The 16,740-nt window shown below is 43.4% G+C and overlaps 1 long non-coding RNA gene across 1 annotated transcript; it reads right to left on the reverse strand.

Moving 5' to 3' along the window:
• Positions 1–4,439: 4,439 nt before the first annotated feature.
• On the reverse strand, positions 4,440–9,672 carry LOC110014820. The gene is made up of 3 exons (XR_002289821.2): positions 9,483–9,672; positions 9,252–9,351; positions 4,440–8,666 (listed from the first exon to the last, which is right to left on the reverse strand). It is a non-coding gene; the product is annotated as an uncharacterized LOC110014820 (long non-coding RNA).
• Positions 9,673–16,740: the final 7,068 nt, after the last annotated feature.

Consider the following 16,740-nt stretch of genomic DNA (forward strand, 5'->3'; position numbering starts at 1 on the left):
CAGTCAATTGACTGGCCACGCCCAGTAAGGAAGCTACTTTAACCAAACAATAAAGAAAGTATACAACAAAAAGATATAAATCTCTTGTAAATCATAAAGTTAAAGTCCTATAAACAAAGAAAACATCAATAAACAAACAACTCAAATCATTACAACCAAAAAGTATACAAAGAAATCCAAATCCTTTCCACTTCCTGTGCCCAACTCCTAAACAGGAAGGGAGGGCCATAATTCTGTTCTTTGGGCACCAGGAAGAGAAGGTGAGAAACATTCATTCATTCATCTTCTGAACCGTTTTGTCCCTTTCGGGGTCACAGGGCCACCGGAGCCCATCCCGGCCACTTGGGGTCGAAGGCAGGGGGCACCCTGGACAGGTCGCCAGTCTGTCGCAGGACTGGTAAGAAGCATTTCATGCGTAATTCAAACAAGTCTCAACCTTGGTGGTTGTGTATAACATACATGATGTGTGTAAAAGTGATGAGCTACAACAGACAGGTGACGAGCATACATCTACTTGGTCACAGTTGGCCTGGTTAAACTTTCACTGTGGTTTCAATGGATAATTGTTTTGTACCTAGAGCCAGAAAAACGGTCCTTAAAATGAGCGCAGTGATGCGTGAATGTCAGTTTTGAAGCCCAAACATGTACATACACACATTTACATCAACTCTTTATCTGAAGTGACGAGGCGGTAGCTCAAGGCGTCTCAATTGTTCCCAAAATGTTCCAGGCTGAACAGTTTCACTAGTGAGCCAGATGTGAACAGGAACCACTTTAGTGATGGTGGAGCTCAACATAGTGATGTGTTGAGTTGTCTCTACTGATCTGGAGGACAAAAGCAAAGAAAGCAGTTCTTAAATACTGTATGTCATGGCTATGGCTCGATTGTCAGATGAGAAACAGATGAAGGAGAAATTCTGGATCCAGAATTGTTAGCAAGTGTTCACGCACGTGGCATCTCACTGGCTGTGGGGCTGCCTCTGTTTCCTGACCTTACTGACCTGCTGCTGTGACCCTGTGACCCTCATGCATCGTCCTAAATAACCTCAGTTGAAACCTGATCTCAGAGAAGCCGAAGACGCATCAAAACTTCTCCGTGTGTATCGCATTTTAAGGCGTTTTCATGCTAGCTGAGACCACAGTTTCATTTTTTATAATCTGTTGTAGAAGAATGACCACAAAGTCTAAACTAGTGGCTGCTGAGAAGCAGAAATCTGCTTCACAAATTTCTCAGTTAAAAAAGTTGTGCTTTGTTTTGGTTATGAAAAACCATACTTTACCATGAAAACTCTCTTCTTTTTCTTTTTTTTTTAAAGACCCACTCTGGTGAAAATTGTGTTTTTGGTGTGTTAAACTTGTTCTTGTGGCATTTTTTGATGATGGAGGACATATATGAAGAAAACTAAGCTCAAATTAGAAAACCACACAGGCTTTTGATTTAGGCTAAAAACAGCATGATTATAATTCATAGATCACCGGGAAAACCTCTGGAGTCGATCAAAAGATGATCAGTGGGACTTTAAGAACCCAGTGATCTACTTTTCTGTACAGCATGACAGTTTCATTTATCAGGAAAACTGGTGTACTTGAAACATTAGTGAGGTATGTGTGTTAAAAAAATAATTAAAGATGTATGTAATTTCATATTATCGAAATATTGTAAACTTAAAGTTAGTCTGAAGAAGTATTCAGTCAGAATACTTCCGACACTTTGTGTACATTAGACAAAGAAGAATTAAAAGCATTCAAGTTTACTACTTTTTGACAAGAGTTGTGTCGCTAATTTGCAACGTGTCAAATAAACCACTTTATTTAGCATGACCTTAACAGGCAAACACATTGAAGCATAGTTTTTTTATTTAATTGAAAAAGATTCACGCATGAAATCAAACTAAAACTACAAAAATAGAGAAAATGTCGGCCTGTTAGCTTTCTCATTGTAAATATTTTTACATTACATTTAAATTTCCAAGTGTAATCATCTATTAATTACTTATTTTGGTCTTTTTCGACTTTAAAATTGAGATCATGTATGAAAAGCTTGTTTTGTCAATAAAGCTGACTCTTTAACCGTGCATATTTCAGAATTCAAACATCCCAGCAGGTCCAGCTTTTCTTCCCCATAAGCGGCAGCGGGAAGATCCTGGTGATGAAAGCGAAGGCCTGGATGAAGGTGGTGGGGGGGCTCAGTTCAAAGACTCTGGTGAAGTCAATGACGTGTTAATAAACAGTTATGGAGAGGCCCGGGGGTGGAGGGGGTGCTCAGGGGTCGCCAAGACTGAAGGAGGCTTGGAGGGTGAGGGAAGTTTGGAGGGCAAACTGGAGGGGAGGAGAGAAGCTGCATGGTCTGGGGTTAGAGTTGGGGGGACGGTGGGGGTCAGGATCACGGTCGTCAAACTGCTGTTTCCTCTTAGGGAGAAGAAAAGGAGTTAATGACACCCTAGAGCTTCCAGGCCCCTCCCGCCGCTCCTCCCTCTCCTTTATGGAGGGTACGCCACACAAACAGCCGTTTCGGAGGTGAGGAGGCCGGGGAGACAGCGGTGCTGTCCCTCCGCCCCATTAGCAGGAGGTTTTAACAAAAAGGAGGAGGAGGGGGAGGCGCGATCACTGTGATTATTATTACGAAACATAATATAAAACAGTCAGAGAGAGGGGAACGGGGAATCCACCCATCCGCCCACATGTTCACTGCTGAAAACTCTGCAAAATGCCAGGACAGGTTAAAAGACAGCGCCTTTTCAATGCCAGGGGAGAAGGGAGGGGTTAATGAGGGGCTTGGTGAAGCAGCTCATGGCAGGGAGAGGTGAGCCGGGTGGCAAGGAGAGATGGCAACACGGGAGACAGAGGAAGAAAACCTGGAGACAAAGCTGAGACAGTGAGCCTGCCTTCCTCCCCACAAATGAGGGACAATCAGTAACAAATATGTCACAGTGTTTTGAGCTGTAATTGCAGCTTCTCTTTTGGGCAGGAAGTGGGATTCGCTGAAGACGGCGAGAGGCACAGGCGGGGGAAATGGCATGATGGAGAGACTGACAAATAGCTTCCCAGGTGTCATTTTGAAAATACTTGTGCTCTTTGTTTTTTTTTCTTTTCTTTTTCTCTGCTTGATGCATAATTTTCCCAAGATTTGTGAAAAGTGGAACAGCGGTGACAAACCAGAGCACAAACAAGTAAACTGACAGAAAGGCTTTCTTTGATGAGCGGATAAAACCTTTTTCTGTCGGTTCCTGAAGCCTCCTGTCAGTCATCGAAGGCGTTGACCGGAGCAAGTCTGAGGCCTCTTTTGCACCGCCCTGAGCAACGTGCATTAAAGTGCCCACTTTTAGTGAAAGGTTTATTTAAATACGGATTTCAGGCTTCCACGTGCTAAATCTACACTAGTTTCTATGATGGTTTTCAGGTGTGCAGCCATTGAACGCAGGTTGAAAGTGAAACCAAGTCTAATTTAATTGATCATAAGGGAGAATATTGGTGTACGGCTGGAATTCTAGGACTCCAAGTCTTTTATTTATCGAAACAGAGCTGTGAAAGAAAAGGCCTGGAACAACATTCAGGGGATTTGCACCACTATGGCATCAGACAACAAGCTCGCCCAGCTGTAGGTGGTTGACCAGTCCAGTAAGATCACCAGCTGCTACATGCAAGATCCAGAACACAGAAATGGCATGCTCGGTGTGGCTGTAGCATAAGGTGGAACATGCAGGACGTGAATGCAGGATGGGACAGGCTGGACTCCCAGATCCCTAAAGCTCTCTTCTTCATCTTCCATTATTTGCCATAAAGTGACCGTTTTAAGCGCGATCCTTGTAGAACAGGTGTGTTGCTGGACGAGTGGGGACTTGCACCTGTTCTTTGGATGCAAGACGGGGGATTGGGGATAAATGGTTCTACTCCATTGTAGGGTGAAATTATAAAGCGCTACCTGCTTTAATTTTCCAAATACAAATTAAATCCTCAGTAAGCTGACTTTAAATCAATAGTTTCATTTAAGAGGCCACGCGATTTAACAAAAATGAAAACTAGCTGGTCCAGTCAATGGAGCCTGGTCATAAATCACAGGGCTTTGGGAGGCAAAAAGCCGATTTGACTTGTATATGGAGCAGCCGGTGGCTGAGTTGAGGGGGGAGCGCAGCAGGGAAATGAACTCACGCTTTATTAGGACTCATATTGACCTGCGTCCTCTCCACTAGCCCCACTGCCGCTCTCTGGTATTACAGCGTCACACTGTGCACACCCTCCTATTAAAAACCGAAAGGTGTTCAAGTGGAAAACAATTATTCCTGCATTCACAAGCAATCCTGAGCCAATTTTCCATTCTCACTCCTCCATCGTTGTGGCTGCTTGGTTCAAGAAGGAGAGATAAAACAATCCAAACTTTTACAACAAAAAACACACATGCACTGTCAAAACGCTGGAAGAAAAAAAAACAAAAAACTGCGTCCCACCGGTGAGGATTTTATTTGTACATCAGTTGTGCACGCCAACATCAAACATTTAATGTCAGCACTCTTCAGAGACGCAGACAAAAGGAAGAGAGATGCAAGTCTCGCATTGTCATCAAACAATCAAACAGTCATCCGCTTCTCCAAACAGCTTGCAGCTCAGCTCAGCTGGCACCAGACACTCACATTACAATAAAAGTCTCGCCTAATGTTGTGTTTACACCACAGCACGCTCACACACCGCGCACGCACGCACGCACGCATAAAACAAAATAATACTTTTTAATAGGACTGCTTGACAGCTGGAAAACGGGAGTCGAGACGAAGGCATGATCACACAAAACATGTAAAGATCAGCGCGAGCCGCAGTGGCTGTAAGCATGAACATTATACGGCTGGGAATGAACGCTTCGGAGCGCCGCAGTAAATCCATTATCAAGTTGTTATGTCATACTTAAATTCGCCCCTAAAGTGTTCTCATATATCTTGTCAGCGGTTCATTAGCCATTTGGACAGGTAAAGCTTTCTGAGTTCGGCCCACAGCTGACCCCACATTCTGTCTGTGTGTTCCAACTAAAAATAATGGACATCCCCTGTCCCGCGTCCATCAATCACCCGCGAGAATCCTCTGGAAAATAGTTTCGAGGAATAACAGTTACAGCAGCTTTCTGACTCGGGATAGATTAGGCGAGCATTAGCAGTGTTTCATTAACCTTGCGTTAAGCGACATTCTGGCATGATGAATGGACATTATTAACAAAAGGGAGATTGTATTTCCGAAAATGAACCTTTGGTGAAATGTGTGTCGCATTGGTAATAGGTTTGTTTATTAATCATTCGTGTGATGTGGCCTTCATTTGCGAGACAGTGATACATGAAGTGTCTGGGGGGGTGAGATTGACAGGGGCCCCTCAGAGCTGTGCCTGAATGCACAGGGGCCCTCAGAGCTTTACCTGAATGCACAGGGGCCCTCAGAGCTTTATCTGAATGCACAGGGGCCCTTCAGAGCTGTACCTGAATGCACAGGGGCCCCTCAGAGCTTTACCTGAATGCACAGGGGCCCCTCAGAGCTTTACCTGAATGCACAGGGGCCCCTCAGAGCTTTACCTGAATGCACAGGGGCCCCTCAGAGCTTTACCTGAATGCACAGGGGCCCCTCAGAGCTTTACCTGAATGCACAGGGGCCCTTCAGAGCTGTACCTGAATGCACAGGGGCCCCTCAGAGCTTTACCTGAATGCACAGGGGCCCCTCAGAGCTTTACCTGAATGCACAGGGGCCCCTCAGAGCTTTACCTGAATGCACAGGGGCCCCTCAGAGCTTTACCTGAATGCACAGGGGCCCCTCAGAGCTTTACCTGAATGCACAGGGGCCCCTCAGAGCTTTACCTAAATGCACAGGGGCCCCTCAGAGCTTTACCTGAATGCACTGTTTATAGATTTCACAAAAGAGTGACTTTTGTCTTTGATTGTTTTAATTGAACACATTGACTCTGAGCTTCTTCTGCAGCAGCTTTGATTAAAAAGTAAACATAATAAACTGAATATTTAATTACAAGCATGCAGTGGAAATAGAAGTCCAATAAACATTATGTAAATAAAGACACTGCAAAACACAAGGTGATAAAAAAAACATCCCAGGGAAAATCCTGTAAAGAGAAAGCCAATAATTATACAGTCATAATGCACTTCTATTGTGACGTTAGGGGGGACACCATTGTAAGAACTGTAAGAAAGCTGCGTCCGGCAGTGGTCTCCAACCTTCTTCAGGACACAGACTGGTTCACGGCCACACAGACCGGCTGTACGATGCAGAATTTTAACGTTTTTCTTTTATTGAGCTTTTAAATATAAATTTAATCTTCATCTGTTTGAACAGCTTTATCAGCAGCATCTTCTAAACATTAGACAGCCGGTTACTGAAGCCTTAAATATTGTGCTATTATTGTGTTTGGGAACAACTGTCACAATCTGTCAAATGCAAAAAATGTAATTTAAAATCATGATCACACAAAACAAAACAAAATTTAAAAATTGTTGTTGTTTTTTCTGCAGCATCCCTCTCTAGAAATATGGGCTCTAATTATAAATCACTCAGTCAGTTGCAATCTAGTAATGCTAAAGTGTAACATACACATCATGCTTTTATTTTCAGCACAAGTCTCTACTTCTTGTGTAAAATACGGAACACAGACATTGTCAACAAACATGAAATGCTCTTTCAGGGAAAATGACGTGAAATTACTGAGAAATAATATAAAACTATACAGTGAGCTAACAGTCACTGCTCACAAAATTCCTACTTTGATGACATCCAGATAACTTTGTTTACATTTTACAGCAGCTTGCTTATAGTGTAAAAGGACTATATTTGCAGTTTTAGGACTATTTGAGAGTAAGAACTGAGGGAAAGTGAACTTATGGAAAAATAAAACACATAAAAACTCAAACCTATTTAAGTAAAAAACAGCTACTTTCTTTTTTTTAAGTTACTTTTGCAGAAGCACTGTGCTGTGTTTCCAGCAGCAAGTCTAATTGTAACTCACTCATTCCTAATTAATGCATCAGTCACAATCTAATTATGCTCAAGTGTAATGTATGCATTTTAGGCGTACTTTCAGCACAAGTTTTGGGTTTTGAAATTGTGCTGGAGGAAGATTTATGGAGCAATTTATGCTTTTGCTGCAAAGAAGCTCAGACGTGAGAACTGTGGAAGTGATTCATTTCACCCTCTGTGCATGGCAAACCAGAGGAAAGCATGTAGGAATGACTGCATCACATGACCCAGGAAGTCCAAGTCACATGCATCATCAGATAAAGATGCTTCACACTTGGGATGGTTTTTTACTTGACATTCAAAAGACATCTAAAAATTACATGGCTTCAACGGAACAAGCTCTGCCTGCAGAGTTTGTAACCAAGACTGCTGTCCCTCAAACTGGAAAAAGCCCCCACCCTGGAGGGGGATTTCAAATGAACTTCTGCCGCTCTACAGAAACTATGTCCTAGAAAAAAACACATGCTTTTTATAATTTTGTCTGAAAAGTGCATCATCCTAATTAAAAACCCCGTGGGAAGGCTTTTACAATAGATCAGAGGAGCATCAGAGTGGGACTTTACAGTGTGCACCCTTAAATTGACTGCACATTGTGGTGAGTTATTTGTGCACGTGTGCACGTGACAGACGTGTCCTGCAGCCTGTGATGCTGCTTGGTCACAACACTCCTGCAATTTCAGCACAAAGTAATTCGGAGCCAAAAGAGTTTTCGGAATCACCGTCCCAACCTTTCCAGGCCGGCTTCAGGAACAGTGAGCCGTCTTTCCGTGACGTGGGCCAGAGAGGACCGGAGTTCACACCGGAGACGGCCTGTCCATCAGCTCTCGCATTGCCAGGCTCTTCTGAGGGTTCCTGTCCTGAGCGATGAGAGGCAGTGGGTGAGGCTGGAGAGGAGGGTGGGGAAGGGGGGAGATGAGGCAAGGGCGTGAGGTGCTGCTGTCCTGCTGTCTGGAAACTCTGCAGCCACATGGGAGCTCACGGCGCTGTCAGACGACCTGACAACTGGGCTGCCGTCACATTTACTGTCTGTGTGTGCACCTGTGTTTGTGTGTGTGTGTGTCCTTGACTGTCATATATGTGCGTTAGTAGCTGGCTTTTAGGCGCGCTCCTTCTGGCCTGACATTCTGCACTCTGCTCACAGCTTTGACTGAAAAATAAATATAACACAGTGAGAGATGAACTAGAAATGCAAGTCTGGTTGACAGACCTGGCAGGATAAGCTGCTCAATCATCAGCTTTCTGGCTGGAATCACATTCAGATAATGCAGCTGGGGGGGCAGGTGAGTCCCTTCAGGACCTTTGATCATTGGAAATCTTCATCAGCTGCCTGTTTTTTAACTGTAAGACAAAACCTTTTTTTTTCTCTAAGAATGTAAGCGCATGAAATCCTGCTGGGCAGATATGATGGATGGACACTGGTTTCTGTCACTTCCACTTGTAGGACTAAGACGTTGCCCTCTTCGTACTCCAGTCGTGGAGTGATGGAGGTTCGCTTTCCTCCTTTAGCTGTTGGGCTAGAGGATGACTGACGCTGTCACAACGTCTGGCAGTCAAACTCCTCCTGACGGGTGGCAGCAAATGCGATGTGACACAGCCGGCAGGATCCGGTTTCTCCAGAGCACTTCACACGGCTGGCGGCGTCCACAGGAAGGGCGCTCGTGCGCGTTTGGCTGTAGGAGGTAATCGAGCAGATGTCAGGACAGAGTCTGAGCGGCGACTGAAACCTGTCTCATTGATTTTCAGTGCAGCTTCGGTGCGGGGGGTGGGGGTGCGTGGAGTGGGGATGTTAAGTGTTTGTGAGGTAACAAATGTAATCACTGCGAGCAGAGGGATCAGCGTTACATCCACTGCCAGGTAAATCCCTGCTGTGTGAAAAAGCATCAGGTATGTTTAAAATATTCATATCAGCTCATCACCCGTGTGGAAATACACTGTAATATCCAAACGGTTTTCTGGACCTTGATTTGACTTTTGCACATGACGTTTTTTCTGATGAAGGTATCATTCCCAATTAAATCCACAGAACGAAAAAAGAATCACTCCTGTATGGCAAAATGAAATTGTGAAACTGCAGCACCGAAGTGAGGAAGAAATAAAATCAGCAGCACCCAGAAAAAGACAATTCCTCTCAGATTAATGAGGATGCCTCGTGACAAATTTGTTTAAAGATGCTGTATGAAATGATCTTTCTTACTCCTCTCATTCTTTTTTTTGTGGCAAAAAAATATTAGCACATCTGCTGAAATGTGTCTTACCTGCTTAGGCAGTGCATTTATTTTCTCTGCAAGGCGTTGCACATCAGAATAACCATTAGTTTTAGTCGTGTTCACAGATTGCTCTGCAACTCCACATGTTCTGCAGACAAAATGAACCAGGGGCTCTGAGATAAAATGTCACAGCTATATATCCTCAGGCTCATTTTAGTGCAAAAGCAGCCACAGTACGGCTTGTTGAGCAACATGAGCAGAAGCGTGACATCCACTCACCTACCTCACTCCCTCCTCCTCCTCTTCCTCCGTATCCATCCCCGTCTTTGAGTCCTGGAAGCAGAAGATTCCCAACAGAGGAGACGCAGACGCTCTTCAGGTTCTGGGTTAAACACAGACACCAGAAGGCTCATCTCAGCCTCTTTTCCCACCATACATGCTGTGCCATCTTTTGGCTGATCCCTGAACTACACCCAATTTTTCCTCCTTTTATTTCTCGTTTTTGCAGGAAAAGATCATAAAATCAGTGAAATAAAGTGAAATGGCCGTCTGGGGATGGATATGTCCCTTGCAACGTGAAGTGGAACTTGAGGAAATCGACGGATCTCCTGCGGCTTTGCAGAAAACCACTGCTGCAGGGGCCTCTCTTCTTTTTTTTTCTGCAAACCCTCTCAATTTATGCATGCTCTCCAGCCGTAAAAACAGCCATTTCTCTGCCTTCTGATGTCTCACATGCCCACTCCTGATGAGAGGGACCGGTTGAATACGAGCCCAGAGCCGAAAGTAATTATGCCAGTTAGAAACAATTAGAGATAAATATTACAATTTTGTATAAATTCTGGAGGACCTGTGCACGGACGTGTGCATGTGAGTGGCGTGCGTGCATACATTTTCATCCTGAAAAACAGAGATATTCACCTTCGAAGGGTCACTCTCCTCTTCCTGGCTCATTAAAAACAGCCCCATTAGCAATGTTCCTTCTGAGCCGGCAGACATGCGAGCGTGCATGCATGCGCCTGTGTGTGAGCGTGTGTACAGCCACTGCTAACGTGTTCGGAGGCCTGTGGGCTACAGAAGAATATATTAAAAAGCAAAGAGCCCCTCTCCTCTTCTTGACTGACTCCTGCTGGGACTACTTAGCATTTCTAGGGTGAAAACTTCTCTTGCAAGGTTGTCAAACACTATATACAAATTACAGCGGAGCTAAGTTGCTCAGTTACTTAACACTTGTGTGTGTTTATGCGCGTGTTTGTCTTGGCCTGACGAACGCTGTATTCCCTCGGCACACTGCGGGCAACGTCGCTGGAAGGGAGGAGAGCAGTGTGGGAGAGATCAGTGAAATTAGGAAAGAGACATTTGAAGCTACAAATCCCACCAGAGTCCAGATCCACCTCACAATCGTGAGCTCATGAAAATTCTAGCAGTTTGAAGTGTTTTTAGGTCACAAATGGGACGAGGAAGCAAAACGGCTCCTTTTTTCTGGTTTTCGGAGCGTTGCTTGTGTCGTGATCCGGGGAGAGTTGAACTGAAATATTCCAAATTAAATTAAATGCTAATTACAATCAAACCACGTGTAAATGTGTCCTTCCTGCTCTGTAAGGCCTGATCTCAGATCAGTTCCAAAACGTCTCCAAAGTGAGACTGTCTTCTTGAGTCCTTCTATTTGACTCATCCAGCTAAAGTGATGAGGAAAATTACACTCTTCAGTGTGTGTGTGTGTGCGCGTGTGTGTGTGTGTGTGCTCATTCTTGTTATTGCTGTAATTACAACTCTGAGCTAAATGTGGTGTTAATTCTGATGAAATCCTTACAATCACTCTTAATCAGTCTCTCAATCACTTGATTTATTCAGACCTTTCATTGACGTACTGTTGATGCTTGACATGAAAGACGTATAGAAACATAAGTTAAAAACAATAAGAAATCGTAAAAACATTAGATTAAAAGCTACAACAATTAAAGATGGACAGAAAAGGGTAACTAAAACCGTGGCTAAACTTTGAGGAAGCCCTGCATAGACTAAAAGATAGACGAGGTAAAATTATACAATTAATACACCACGAAAGCCATAAAGTTCTTTAACTTAATAAATAAAATAAAAAATGCACATTGATTACTTTACAACCCAATTCTATGATAATTCATGTGTTTTGGTCACTATTTGGAGCAATACTTCATTTTGGGGCTTATCGTGGTTTTATTTGAATCCATTTATGTTTCGTTTTTTTTCCTGAGTTAAAAAAATGTACAAATTCCCTTTTTAGTTTTGGGGTTGGGTTAAAAACAACCCTACTAATACATAAAGTGACTGCTGCATTTTACCACCATTCCTGGTGTTAAGTATATTTTTAGTGCTTAAATTAAATCCATACAATAAAAAAAATAGTAATTTCTTTTTTTTTTAGTAAGAAATCATCACTTTTTTTTACTAATTTTTATCACTTTTTACAAGTTTAGCTAATGTTATGGAGTAAAGGAGCAATTTTAATTTATTGCAAAACAACTAAATGTCCCCCAGTATCAAGAATCAACCAGTCCCATAATTTATTTCTTGCTTCTTTAAATGCAAATTTAGGAGAAAGAAAATCATTGTTTTTTGTGTGTTTTGTAAGTCCTGTTTTCAGCTTTGTCCTTGAATAATTTAATGGAAAAGAGTTTCATTCATTTGAAAAACAACCAAACTTCTTTTTGCTTTTCCTGAAACAAAGTCTGTGAAAAAAACACAAACAAAAAGTTTCCCACGCTTTCTCAGAATCTTTATTTAACCTAAACCTGAAAGCCTTTTACACTGTTATTAAGTGAGCAGAGGATGATACAGTCTGGGACAGACGTTGTGTGTGCATGTGTGTGCGTGTGTGTGTAGGTGTGTGTGCACGTGTGTGTGCATGTGTGTGCCTGTGCCCTTGGGGCCGTCTAGTTCAAGTGATAACAAGTTGTTCCTCTGCTTCCCGCCACCAGCCATCCATTACGAGTGAACTGGAATTCAAATACTGAACCCATCAGAGGTGCCAATATTGAGGAGCGCCGTTGAAAATTACAGGGGAATTTAGGTCTGCTGGCTAATGGCATCGGCACAGACACTTTGCCAATACGCATTTAGCAGTGTGCTGCGGCTGGCCGGGGGTGCCTAGAGACTGACACATCTCTCTTGAGCCTGTCCAGACAGGAGATTGGCCTGTCTGTCAGCGGCCAGGCCACCAGCGTTACCCCCACATCACCCCCAACTCTTCGTCCCTGTAACTCTGCCACTCTGGACTGAAGCTTCTTCTGCTTCTGCTGTGCCCTGCACGTTTTCCAGTGTGTTGCTAGCAAAAAGAGGGGAATAAGCTCTGCTCTCCAGCTCATGGTCTTAATGAGACAAAGCAGATCAGTTAAACTGGCAGAAAAGCTTTTGTTTTTGTGTTTCCTTTTACAGTTGAACAGCCCTGAAAACCCTCAGTCCTGTTAGAAGCCCACAGCCGAGGCTGTCAGACTGTTTGCTGCCAGGTGACACTTTAAAGTTCTGAAACAATAATCTACGGAAGATGAAGTCAACCTATTCTCTCTGCAACCGACCACTGATGGACTTTTGCATTTTGATCCTTTTTTCCTTCACATTTTAGACTTCAGTTTATATTAATAAATTGTTTTCTCCCTAATTATCATCAAATTACTGTTTGATCAGAAAATAAATAAGCAGATTAGCCATTAAAAACGGATGACATTGAATCTTCTTCATCAAAGTCTCTGTGATCTTCTTTTGATCAATTAAAAAAAAAAAACTTTTAACTATGATTATGCAGTTTTTAGCCAAAATAATTAAGATTCTGTGTTGTTTATAGGACATAGTTTCTGTAGAGCGGCTGTCTGCCTTTCCTCTTTCAGTAGTGCAGAGAGCGTGTGGCCTGCCTCTTGTACTCTGTACGTCACATGTAAGATCTTTTAAAAACAGTATTTTATCGTCTGCTTCTGATTCACAATAATTAGAATAAAGCAATATGCAAAAATACTATTTTGGGCACAACTTTATATTTATCCTCCATCATCAGAAAAATGCCACAAATACGTTAAAAAACAAAAAATGGGATTTTCCTCTGAGTGGATCTTTAATAAAATAAAGTGAGTTTGTGACCAAAAGCAGTGCTGCATGTGTTTAGAATTGCGCATCCCTGCCTTTGTTCCTTTTTCCCACCTCACAAACATTTCCTGCTATTAAATTTCCATCACATTGGCTGCTCCTGAGGCTTCTGCTGAGCAAACCCTTGTCACATGCTAGCTGTAGGGTCGGATGACCTCTCCAGAGAAGCACATGGGACAAGCGCCGTCCTTGAAAAAAAAGAAGAAGGTTGGGGACCGTCACTAATTACCGGAGCGGAGGGCATGGGGACGGTGCTGCCTGTTTGATGGAAACACAATGCTCATTTTTCATGCAATAATCGCCACTCCGTCCTGATCTGGGAGAAATATAAATGCATTTCTTTGGGGCTCAGCGCAGGGAAAAGCACTTCCTAATCTGCTGCTGTGGACGTGTCAGTTGGTAAAGAGAATGTGACCCGATAGAACAGATTTAAAAGGAGGATGTCAGCCCCCGCCCTCTCCTTCTCCTATTTTAATTCTCCTTCCTTGTTGTCTTTTTGTAAAGAAACGTGAAGTGAAAAAAGGGGCAGCCAAAAGATTCCTGCCAGAAGTGAAACATGAAATTTAAGCTGCACGGAGCCGGCACCGGCATTAGGCGCTTAAGCAGGAGCAGCAGAGGGCTAATGAATAGAAAGGCAGACATATGAAATGTCGTTAATGTTAATTCTAATCACTTTTTGGCTATTAGACACAAATTAGTGAAGGAGATGTTAAATGTCATGCTCTGTCCTGGGATTCATCGACGGGAGGGTGGGGACTGCAGCATAGGTTCTCATTTGCATACTTAAGATCCAACTTAATTCTCAAAAGGGGCTGATGGGAAATGAGGCCGAGCCGTAAACCGATAGTGATGACACACAGGCTCAGGAAAACACAAACGCTTTCTGGCAGCTGATTCTTCATTGTTCATGCTTTGGGTTATTTTCTTGAGCTCGTCGTGGAATGTCATTCCCCCCTCCGAAGAACGCCGCCGCGGCTTTTCCTCCCTCTGGCTTTAAGGTTTGTGCTATTTAGGACCAATCATGTCAACGTAGAGAGGAATTAATCCTGCTTAAGAAATATGTTACACGACTAGAATGCATGTTCACATCTGCCTGATTCTGTCGCTGGATATCCGCCTTAGTGGGGTGAAGCTGGAGATACTTGAAATAAATAATCATGTGGGCTAGATATCAAGAGAGGTTCATTGTCAAGTTCGCTTAGAAACTTGCAGAGCGCTTGTTTTTCATGCAGGTACTCCGCATCTGTCAAGCCCTCAAATCCTGGAGGAAAATCGGGGCAGTGAACAAAGAGGCTTCTTAAAAACAAGCAGCGCTGAAATCCATGTCATGAAATGCATTGCGATGGACGGATTAACCTCAGTTCAGCGTCGAGGCCTCTGCATTCTTGTCCACATTGTTCTAATGGCAGCTCATGGTCTTTGGGAATATCCGGTTTTTCTTCTAATCCAGCCTCTCTGCCTTTCCTCTGTGGCTACACTCGACTACGGCAGAGTAAATAACATTTGATATGCATAAACAGCCCCTTCCTATTCATTACTGTCAGAGCGTTGGAGTGCAGGAGGCGGAGGTCAACATGTGAAGGTCCTCCTCAGGCAGGAGTAACGCCTGTGGTAGCTGTCAGTCCTCTACCTCCCACCTCCACCACGGCTCAAGCCCTCCCCCTTCTCCATCCTTCTCTTCCTCACCCTTCTATTAGCACAGACTGCAGGTCATAACCTTTCCGTGGCATTTTGCAATTCCACAACCCTTTGATTAGTGCAATATTTACATATTTCACAGCGGAGAGGGCGTTCTTGTGTCGCAGACACTTGAAGTGTTGTAAATGTTTTTGGCCTTTTGCCTGAGAGAAGTGGAGGAGTCTGACTCTCTGGTGGTAGCTGGAGTCCAGGCGGCGTGCTGATGTGTGCCGTAGTGTGTTTGGACACGCCACACAGACGTTGAAATCCCACGCATGCAAGTGCCATTTGGTCTGTTGTGTGGCCCTGGTCTTTTTTCAAAGGGCCGTTTAGAAGCCATTACAGAGGAATACTGCTCCCTGGTGGCAGATCCTGATCAGACCCTCTGACTTGGACAGAGCACAGCAGAAACCACAAAGAAAAAAGCTTTTTTCATGTTTTTAGTGCGATGACAGACAGATGCAGAAGGCGTCATTATACATGAGACACAGACAGACCCATTCTGAGAAATGTCACTGTGGTTAAAACAGTTTAGCTCACAAAACGTCCATCCAACAGGAGGAGACGGACTCTGCAGGCTGGAAACGAACTGGAGAAGGCAGCACCTAATGAAGACATGACGGGGCTTTAAGAGCTCCTCTAAATCTGTGCAAGAATCCACGGAGACGATCAGAAATGTGTTCTGCGGTCCAGTTGGTCAGAGTTTTTATGTGTGGGTCCGGGTTCTTATGGGTTAAGACCACAAGTTGAAGAAAAACACATCCGTCTAATTAGTAAACCCAACACACATGCCTGTAATAAAAACTGCTAGAATAAAACTACCAAAGATGAGCCAGGAAATCCACCAAGAAAAGGAATGATTGCTAGTGTGAATATTACAAAGAAGTTAGAATAAATGTAGAATTTAAACACGAAGCCCCTCCCACTTTTAGTTACTCTGGCAATTTGATTAAAACAATGGGGTTGATTTCCAAAATGGACTTGTTACAAGACCAACAAAAGTGCTATTTATAAATAATGAAAAAAAGATTACAAACTGAAGGACAAAAACTATTCTTTGGCTCTGGGTCCTGTTGTGGGATGCATGGTGGTGCAGTGAGAGGAGGTTGGCGGTTCAAATCCCTGCTGACTGAGTTTAAACGCATGCAAGTGTAGGTTTTCTCCATTCCCCCCACAGCTCCAAAACACACTTCAGAGATTAACTCCAGATTGTCCCTATAGGTGTGATTGTGTGTAAAGACCTGGTGACCTGTTCACCTTTGGCAAACAGTAGCTGGGATAGGCTCCAGCAACCCCAAACGGGATCCAGTGGTTTCAGAAAATAGATTGTTGTAAAGATTTTTGAAGATCTGCAGCAATTTTGAAAAAAATGTTTCCATCTTTTCTCCTGATGGAGAAATTCTAAAATGATGTTTTCCTTTTTAAAAATGTTTTCTCCTTGTGTATTTCTTCAAGTTACACAGAAAAATAAAAGATGGTGAGAAAGAATGAAATGCTCCCCGTAAAATCGGCGATAAATAAACACATTTAAATAAATTTACCTTAGGCTGTGTCGTCTGAACTCTGATAGTTAGCTAAACCTCTCAAACAAGGCTTTTTGATATTTTAGCTGATCTAGATAGAAACATGGAGTTTCCCCAGAGAGGAACATGCAGAAAGTTGAATAAATGATGAGGAAACTATGGAAACTAAAATGAGGACTGGATCCGGTGTGTGGCAGCAAAGCTGGTCTGGCTGCAGAGGC

The sequence above is a fragment of the Oryzias latipes genome, chromosome 16 (genome assembly GCF_002234675.1).
Source record: "Oryzias latipes chromosome 16, ASM223467v1".
Lineage (NCBI taxonomy): Eukaryota > Metazoa > Chordata > Actinopteri > Beloniformes > Adrianichthyidae > Oryzias > Oryzias latipes.